The sequence below is a fragment of the Sipha flava genome, unplaced genomic scaffold (assembly GCF_003268045.1).
Source record: "Sipha flava isolate LNK unplaced genomic scaffold, YSA_version1 177_pilon_pilon, whole genome shotgun sequence".
Lineage (NCBI taxonomy): Eukaryota > Metazoa > Arthropoda > Insecta > Hemiptera > Aphididae > Sipha > Sipha flava.
In genome coordinates this window covers 441,732-451,911 of record NW_020272091.1, presented here as the reverse complement: position 1 = coordinate 451,911, position 10,180 = coordinate 441,732, and positions in this window count along the sequence as shown.

The following is a 10,180-nucleotide window of genomic DNA, read 5'->3' as shown; positions in this document are numbered from 1 at the left end:
CTGCATAACTCATATAGTTTTCATAGATTTTTCAAGTTTTCATTGTTAAAAATTGAACTACAAAACGCTTAAAGCGTGTACATTAAAACTGTAAATATCTGTCAGCAGTGATATATTTTCGGAGAGGCTTCCGGGTTTCGAGCCCTTTAGAAAAAAAGCTTCAAAACTCATAAATAACTAGATACGAAAGTACGGAGAAAAAACACATTAATTTATTTCATATGGTTGTAAATCATCCTTCATTTGTACTTATAATAATAATAGAATAATATAATTATTAATTCATACTTCATATGTAATTTTAATATTATAAAATCTCATATTTTAAATATATATTATAATAAGTATTGCTATAGAAAATTAATAAAAACTTAGCCCTCAGATATTAAATTTGAATTTTCTCGGAAACTGTTTAGTTACAAATTGTTTGATGTCGGATACGAGTAGTAATTAAAAAGTTATTAAATTTGGTGATAGGCTCGAATTCGATTCGACATAGGCAGGGAACCAACTTCAGGCATACATTTAAAAATTTCACAATAAAATTAAAAAAAAATAAATCAAGAGACAACACGATTCGAATATCATAACAAAATAACAATTATACTCAATTATTGTAAATAAAAAATATTATAAAAAAAAATTAGCATTTAAAATTAAATGTTTAGAGATTTAGAGGAAAAAACCAAAACATGACATAATAAATTTAATTAGATAGTTGAAGAAGTAGTTCCATACAACAAAAAGTATAAAAAGATGTATAAAAAAAATGTATAAAAATGTATAAAAAGCATAAAAATGCATAAAATGTTTAAAAATGTATAAAATGAGAAAAAAGGCCAACTAAGCGTATAGTCTCGGTGGTGAAATAGATTTTTGGTCTATTTTCACCCCCAAGACTATCGGTTGGACTGTCTGTCCATGTCACTGGACCTCTTCATATAGAGAATAGCATTTGCCGAGTTCACTAGCTAGTTGAAAAAAATTATTAACATATAACAAAAAATAAAAATAAATTTTTATTAGGAAAAAAAAGAACACCACAAGTGAAAAATTCCACTAAAGCAAAACAAAGTAAAAAATAAAAATAAAAAAATAAGTGAACAGTACAAGAATTATGAATGTTTGAATAAAAAAAAATATATATATTCTGGATCATGATATCTTCCATTTACTGCCGATTACGCATATGGTCTCTGTGGCGTTACTACCGACTTCGGATTTAATAGCATTTCGGAAACAGTTGGTTCGATCGTTCTCCCGTCCTCACTCAACCTCTCTAGGTACAGAACGGCGTTTAAGTTTTTCCACCGCTGACGTGTTCGATCTCCACGCGCCCAAAACCATGGTCTCTAGACACTTCTACAGTTTGTGACATGTGGACGGTTTTGGGTACGTGGAGAACGATTCTTGGGATGATCTCACGCAAAATGTTGAGAACGTCGGCCAGTCCGCTCTTCTGGCGACTGCATAAATTTTGGGCACTGAACCGCTGGTTTCGATCCCACGGCATCGGACGTCACTCTAGACAGCATCGCAAGACTGTCGCCGATCCGAAACCCAATCCGGTGAGCAACTCCGAGCTCCACGGCCTTCCGGTGGACCAACCGTATTTTGGCTAGGTCGTGGTCTACGGCGATCACCTTTCGACACGTGCACACCAGACGAACAGCCAGGCGACCGACGCCGCAAAATGGGTCGACGACCATGCCGAAAGCGCACCTCCGGACCACGTGCAAAGCTAAAACGTCCGGGCACGCGGACACCGAGAAGTGCAGCTTGTCGGCAACAGGTCGTCGATGGAATAGCCAAGCAGCCGGTTTCGCTACAACATTGGGGGGCACGGGTCCCGGTGTCCTTGGGCGGCAATCGGCGGTTTTGGCGGCTTCAACGCGATGGACCCATCAGAGGGGCCCGACGGCAACGTACTGGGGAAACTGAAGGTGAAAGCGGTCTCTTTCACCGCAGTCCTTCCGGCCGTCACGACCGCGTCCTCCACGGGCCCATCTACGTCATTGGTATGCGTCATATAGTCCCTAACGGTCCTTAGCCAGTGCTTTAATGTTTTAACTTCCTGGGGCGGCGTCAGGTGTTCCATCCCGGTAAACGCTACCATGGTCACCGGCGGTCCGTTCGTCTGAACGCCGACATCCGCGTACTTTTTTTCCCCCAGTATCTTGGTCTTCGAAGCACCGGTATCTTAGTCCCTGGAGTATCGATACTCCATTTGGGAATACCTGTCACGGGTGGTGGCATGCGGTTTTCCGATGGTGGTCAACGCGAATATCACGTCTGGTGACCAGGTCGCTCACTGCCGTCAACGTCGGTGTAGCCTGCAATTCTTCGTCTTCGCACCAGTAATGAATAGAGTGACGGGGGCCTGGTCGACCACCCAGTACCCTCGCGGTCACTTGCTGTTGACTGAAGTGGGCCAGCTACGTTGGAACTGGTTTTGACACCGGAACCACCCACTCCTGCCGACCACTGGGGTTCTGAAGCCACTGAGATGGTAACAATACTTGACTGATAGTAACTCATATTGTGGTTTTCAAGTGATCCTTCACTACATTTTAACCCTACTGCCAGGGGGTTTTTGGTCAAAGTTTTCCTTCCTCTAGGACAGTTGCCACTCGAGGCTGAAGAGCCTGCCTTACTCTTTGTTGAAAACCGTTTTGTTAGCCCTCAGTTCATCGACCTGTCCAACATGGGAGACCCTGTTGGTAGTAAGATACCGTTGGCATAGCTCTCAGAACTTTTGTGGTACGCAAGCCACTCTCCCCCCCACACGTCAAGGTGGGTCCTCGTGGGGGGGTTAGTCAAGACGTCACAATAGACGAGAAGCATACCTAGCCCTACGAACTATTGTTAGTTGAACATTTTAATTTAAAACATTATTGCAACGCGTTATGGTTAATAGCCAATAAAAATTATTGTGCGAATGATGTAATTTTTTTTCAGTGTTTCAACAACCAATCAAAAGCTCAAAGATTATTATTATAAATGCGAAGAAGTAAAATCTTCCGAAAATTAATGTCATGTACCAACAACTAAATCTTCTGATGAGAACCGTATATAAGTGTTTAGGATAATGTTGATACCCAGTAAGTTATGTAAGTATATAAATACAATTTGTTACAAAGTGTCAACATGAAATATGTAATTACCTCAGTGTGACGCCCATGTTCTGTTCAGTTTGATCCCTAAATATTTTGGAGCATTGTCACTCATTAGTCTGGTTCCCTGAACTATCAAATTAAGTTTTCTGTGAGCGTCTCTGTTGTTCAAGCGGAACACTATGGATGTAGTTTTATTAGGGTTAAGGGTGAGGAACCAGGATTTGATATATTTCTATACTCTTACTAGATCATCGTTTAATATATGTTTTCATATGATTCTGCTTGAGCTACTAATCCCACATCATTTGCGTACGTAAATTTTCGTGACGAGGTATTTATGATATCCGCTGTGTAAACATTAAACAAGATGGGGGAGAGTACTGAGCCCTGAGGAAGACAATTTTGAAGGAATTTGTATTTGCTTACTTTCCCATATAGATGAACTTTACATTTTTTGTCTGGCAATATATTGTCAATTAGTCGCAATGATGTATTATATTTTATAATTTTGAAGTGGATAAAATTTAAAAAAATAATGCAAATTAGTTTCCAATGGTTTCTCATAATAATCAGTTAATGAATCAGAACAATCCTTAGTCTTAGAAGTACCTTCTTTATTGAGAAAAGGTAAAATATATAAAGAATATTTAATATTATATATTTTAGTTTATAGTTTATTCTAATCTAATATCAAATATAACAGTTATTATACATACCAGAGGCTTTATAGCAACGATTCCCAACCTCGGGTAGTGACCCAAATTAGGATCGCAGAGGTTTTTATGATGGGTAGAGAAAGCGTAACTTACATAATATTATATTATTTTTATTTCATTTTCAAGAAAAATAATTCTCGAAATATTCTGATAATAAAATGATCGTGAAAGAAAATAATTTTAAATCTAACGGAAAAAAGCACCTGTTGGCTGATAGATTCAATGACGATTCGTGGGTTGCTAAATTGAATTTTTTAAGTGATATTTTTGGATGGTTAGAAATTAAGATTCGTTAAAAATTAAGATGCAAGGGAATAATAGGACTATGGTTAATATTGGTGAAAAAATATCTTCATTTAAACATAAACACGCATTTTGGGAGGAAAAGCTGTCTCAAGAAAAAAGTGTATTAAAACAAAGTATAGAAATCGTCTTGATGCTCAACACAATATTATGTTATATGCACTTTCAATGAATATACATTTAAACATTAAAAAACTTGTCTATAAATTAATTCCATGCATAGTAAATTTAAAACAAATAATAGATTAATTTTTAAAATGTAAGTTTTTAATTGCAAGTTATCTAGATTGATCAGTCTTTTATTTGTATTTTTTTTAAATTTATTTTATTTAGGTATATGGTTTATAAATAAAAGTTGTGATAGAAATTATGAGTTTTTTCTTGGGTCGTCAAAATTTTAATTTAAAATGTTAGAGTCATGCTCATAAAAGGTTGGAAACCAATACTATATAGAATCAGATATAGGTATACTATATATTGTCTCATAATTATTAAGGAATTGTAAGTTTAAACTGTCGTATATTTCTATAAAGCTCTTAGGATTAGCCTCAATACATAGTGTCTGTTTAAATGAAAACTCTTGCTAAAAAATAATTAACTCTATGTTACAAAGAAATTATAACTTACCAAAAGTTCTTTGGAATCATCAAATACACCAACATCTGAAACAGCTGAAGAACTTTCTGCAGTATTGCATTGTTTGGACTTAAGAGTTTTACTCTATAAAAGTATAGACATAATATTTGAAAATATTTTAGGAAATGGATAGGAAGTTATTGTCAAAAAAATTAACTTTAATCAAATAAAAATTTAATCATGTAATTCATAAATAATGATGAAAAACATTATAGTAGATAAAAGTAGTATATTTATTCTATTAATAATCCGACGTAGTCGACTGTTCGAACTGTTTTCGCATCGCAATTGGCAAACATTGAAAGGCGACTGAAAACAACATGAACGAACCCATATTCGATATCTGAAGTGCCTCCAACAATGAGGTACCCTCGGAAAACAAACACACAAATTTATTGAGCTCAGTAAGAGACTCATGAGAAACGGCCGGGGCATGTAATAATTTGTCGACTAGCGACGTAGCGACCAAACGCGGTCGATTGAACCTATTTTCAAGTGTATCCCACGCCAGCTTGTAATTATCGCCGCTTACGGGTATACTACGTACGGCATCTGCCGCAATACCTTTTAAACATCCCACTAAATAGTACATCTTATCGATGTTTGATAAACTAGACCGGGTTTCAACCAACGCAGAAAAACGGTCGCGGAACGTGGGCCAATATCGGAAATCGCCGTCGAAATTTGGCAACGGAATTTCAGGCAAACGCGAGATAGATTTTGATGGGTCGTCACGGGACGTCGCGGCTTGTGGTTTACAGCCTGAGTGGGTTGGTAATAAAGTATTATCGCGAAGGTACGACAAGTCAATGACCTCAGCACCCGTTGGAGTTAATCTTTCGGCGACGGCCTTCGACGCGACAATGAGTCCGCGCACCTCCGCCGACAGACCTTCAACATATTGGTCGTGGTCACCTAACGTCACCAAATAATCTAACAACGCATCGTCCTCGGACTTAAATTGTAACCATAATGAATCTAAATCCCTTGCACTAACAAGAAATTCGGGACCTAGACCAGGCTCAGCCGACACGCGCAAAGCCATATCGTGGACACTCCTAATGTGTTTTACCACTGATGCCCGTTTCATTTCAGCACGCACCTTCAAACGCGTTACCCGCTCTTTTTCCTGAATATCACCCATAATGACACCAAGAAAACGCTGTATACCGGTACACGACGACTACAAATAAAAATAATTCACCCAAAAATGCTGGACGGTATAACAACCGAAAATTAACTAATAATACGCAAATCCGATATAATAAGTAATTAGAACCTGGTAAAAGCCCACATGAGTCCTATACTACGCTGGCCGAACCCCTCCGTGGAGGTCTGAAACCACGCTCTGCTACCAATGTTTAATTCGCCAGAACCGCTCCTACGAGTAAAAGTGGTTGGCGGCTATGACTCGCATAGTATAGGACCAGGTCACCACTAAGTTACAATAACATCGGTAAAAGAAGGCATATAATGTTGACGCAAGAAAAAAACAAATATATTAATTAATTGTAACATTGCACAATAAGCATATATTAAATAAAAGGAGGACGCCCTGGTTTAAGATAATAATAGTAATAATAATAATAATCAAAAAAAAAATAATAATAATACAAATGCTCCTTATGGGCAAAAACATACAAATGATAACATTTATTATCGTCACCGGTCGACGTAGGGCGGCCAACTGCACAGCTGATGAGACCGATGATATGACGGGGCCTCGACGATGGTGGTAGGAAAAACCCACGACGAAAATGGCGGTCGCCGGACACAGCTTTCACCGGAACCACGACACTGCACCACACGTGCAAGGACGGTATACAAGTTGATCGGTTTGCGGCGGCACACGCACACCACGTGGCCACACACGCAAACGGTAAACCACGACGGCGCGACAACCGATAGTCGTAACAACAAACGATGGCGGTTTGCTTATGGCGGCACACGTGAAACACGTCGGAACACGACGGCGCGACGACCGATAGTCGTAACAACAAACGACGACGGTTTGCTTATGGCAGCACACGTGAACCACGACGGCGCGACGACCGATAATCGTAACAAACGACGACGGTTTGCTTATGGCGGCACACGTGAACCACGACGGCGCGACGACCGATAATCGTAACAACAAACGGCGACGAAGTAAAACACGTCGAAACACAACGGCGCGACGACCGATAGTCGTAACAACAAACGACGGCGGTTTGCTTCTGGCACGAACAAGAAAAGAGGAAAAACGTGCCCGGCGAACTGTACCGCTGGCGGGCACACCAACAACAACAACCATTTGAAAAACCCGTTGACCGTTACGACGACGGACGTTAAGATGTAGAAGGGAGAGAGCGCGTAGAAGCTTCGCGAAAGTTCTCGTTTTAAGAACATGATATGGCGCGAAATTCAAATTGCGCGGTGTTCGAACAAATATTATAGAATCTTCTTGTTATATGACTTTTTTTCAAGATTGAACGATTTGCCAGGCTGTACATTTCCAACGTCATCAGTAAAAACTAAATTTTTTTTCATAGAATTAAGCAAAATATGATTTAAGTGAGTAATTCAAAAGTAGATAAAAGCAATTAAAAGTCAAAATTCAAGAGATTAAATACCTAAACATTACCTAAATTATGATTTCATTCTACAAATATTATTCAGTCATTTAACTAATTAAATTACACAACTAAACAGGTTAATTACATATTACTTGAATAAAAAGTAGGTTACTATGTACTATAATATACGGTGGTTACAATTAAATTTTTTTTTTAACTCTGTTTCTGATAAAATATATATATAAATATATTATATTATCTATATATACAGGGTCGGACAGGGAGGTTATCGGCCCAAGGGGTAACACAGCTAAGCGGCCCAAAATATACATACGATATAGCCCACTCATCTGTTGTAATTTTGTAAATAATATTAATATTTTATTGTTATAAATTAAAGTAAGTGTACATTTTATCTGTAAGGTTAAAAAAATATATAAATACCTTCATAAAATTGAATTTCCTTTATTTATTATGTTAACATAATTATTTTTTTTAATTTGTATTCTATTTATAATTGAATGTATTATTTTCAGGTTTTTGACTTAACATTTTTCTCATTAACGGTGAGCTTCTTTTCACATGTTCTAAAATATCATTAAATGATAATTCCTCCAATAACTCTTTCTCAACACTATCATCATAATTACTTCTAACTTTTCCTGGCCAAGTGATGAACGTAACCTAATTTTTATAATTTTCAACTTACTAAAATATCGTTCACAGTTAACCTGTGTAAATGACAATGTTGATAAATATTCATAAGTTAAAAATATATTGGTAAAAACTAATGAATGCATGTTATATTTGTACAACAATTTATAACAACAAACCAAACAACCATAACATTTTGTATTTTTACAACTTTCATCTCCTGTAGAATTAAAAAAACTATATTAGTTTACTGTTTCCTATCTCTTTAAAATATTTTTCTTAACAGTTTTATCGTTAGAATTCCTACAAGCAATATTATTATCACCATTCAGATCATTTTGGTCAAAATATGTTTCGTCATCACTCACAGTCTCTAATTAATTTGATTAATTTTCTTTGAAATAGATATTTGTCGTTTTATCACAAACATATATAGTTTTGAACTGATAACAGTTTTCTAAGCCATAGGAACATAATATAAGTTCTGTTCCTTCCAATACTCATAGCACTGAGTAACGACGTTTACTTGTAATGTTGTAATGTTATAAAATGTCTATGCTCTTCGGACCACTTATGTGAACAATAATCATTTGTTGTTCAGATATTTTGAATTTTATTATTGATCAGTTTTTTTCAAAATCAAGTTGAAGATTAGACAAATCTAATAGACATCACCTTTTTAAAAAATAATTGTTTTAAGACATATGTCATATATTTAAAACACTAAACACAATATTGTAAATTAATAATTATAACATTTATTGATTGAGGAAATATAAATTTATTTTAAAATAAATATAAATAATTATCGCATAGCAAAAATTATGTTTAAATAAAAATTATAAAAACATATGAGTATAAAAACCAAACTTTTCTGGTAACCCAAGCAAATAATAATCATAGATAATAATAATCATAATAATAAAAAAAAAACACAAACAAATACACCATTACAATACAGTAATATATACAATTTTCAATAAAAACTTTTACCTAATTATAAATAAATTATTAAAAGATTTTAATACGTCCAAATATTTTATTTCGAATAAGGCAAATTATGATATATTTCATACTTAAGGAAGTTTGACAATTATTAAAACATTAACTAACACACATCATAATCAATTATTTCTTATACTAGTACAATAAATTAAAAAGTGAGATTGCAATTTCAAATTTCTTTTAATCTAGAAATGATTCATTAATATAAAATAATTTTTAAATATTTATAACAAATATTCTTCAACAGTAAAGGCAGTAAATTTAAAAACTTTGTATGCATTTTTACAAAAGATTTATTTGTAAAACAATATATTAATCAGTCAGTATTAGTAGTATTAATAATATTAAAAGTTAACAATTGAAATGATAGTTTTTAAGTTTGGTGTTTTAATATGGATTTGAGTATATTAAATTATTTTAACAAACTTAAAGATAGGAATTCAAAATATAATTTGAATACCAAGCAACATTTCGTTTTTAAATAATATAAATTATTAATGATACAAGTAAAATATTGAAACCAATTTTTTAAAAATTAGTCAATACATTTAAAACAAATAAATTCAATGGCTAATAGTTTTCTGTAATTACCTATTACAAAAAAACAACTTGTACAAACATGAGAAAAACAAGTAATTTTTTCAAAGTCAATGAAAAAAAATCCATTGAAATTTAAGTAAATTTCTTTCTATAAAATATTATTTTTCAAGATACTTTTAACTAACGGTGTAATATAAAAAATGACAAAACCAACAGTCATCATAATCACACACCAAAAACAAATTTAAGTTATTGAAATGCTTAGTATTGGTCAAGTATTCTTAATTTGTTAATTAACTAACTACATAAAATAAACTAACATAATGAACAGATCAAATCCAAAATAGTATGTATTTATATACTTATATATAAACTTTTTTAGAATTCTTAATTTTACAATTAGATTATAATCAAGTATTTGAAAGAACATCATACATTTATTTTAATTTTTAGTACTCACAACCGACTTTACAGATGTCCAATAAACTAGTAAGTGCCTAAAATAACATATTCTATAGCAAAACTCTCTTTTGATTGAAAATAACTGTGAATAATTATATACAATGCTCATTTATACTTTTCAACTAATGCTTTAATATTGTACTTAAAAAAGTAATGTAACTTGGTTGAATAGTTTTTAATTTTACCTCAACCA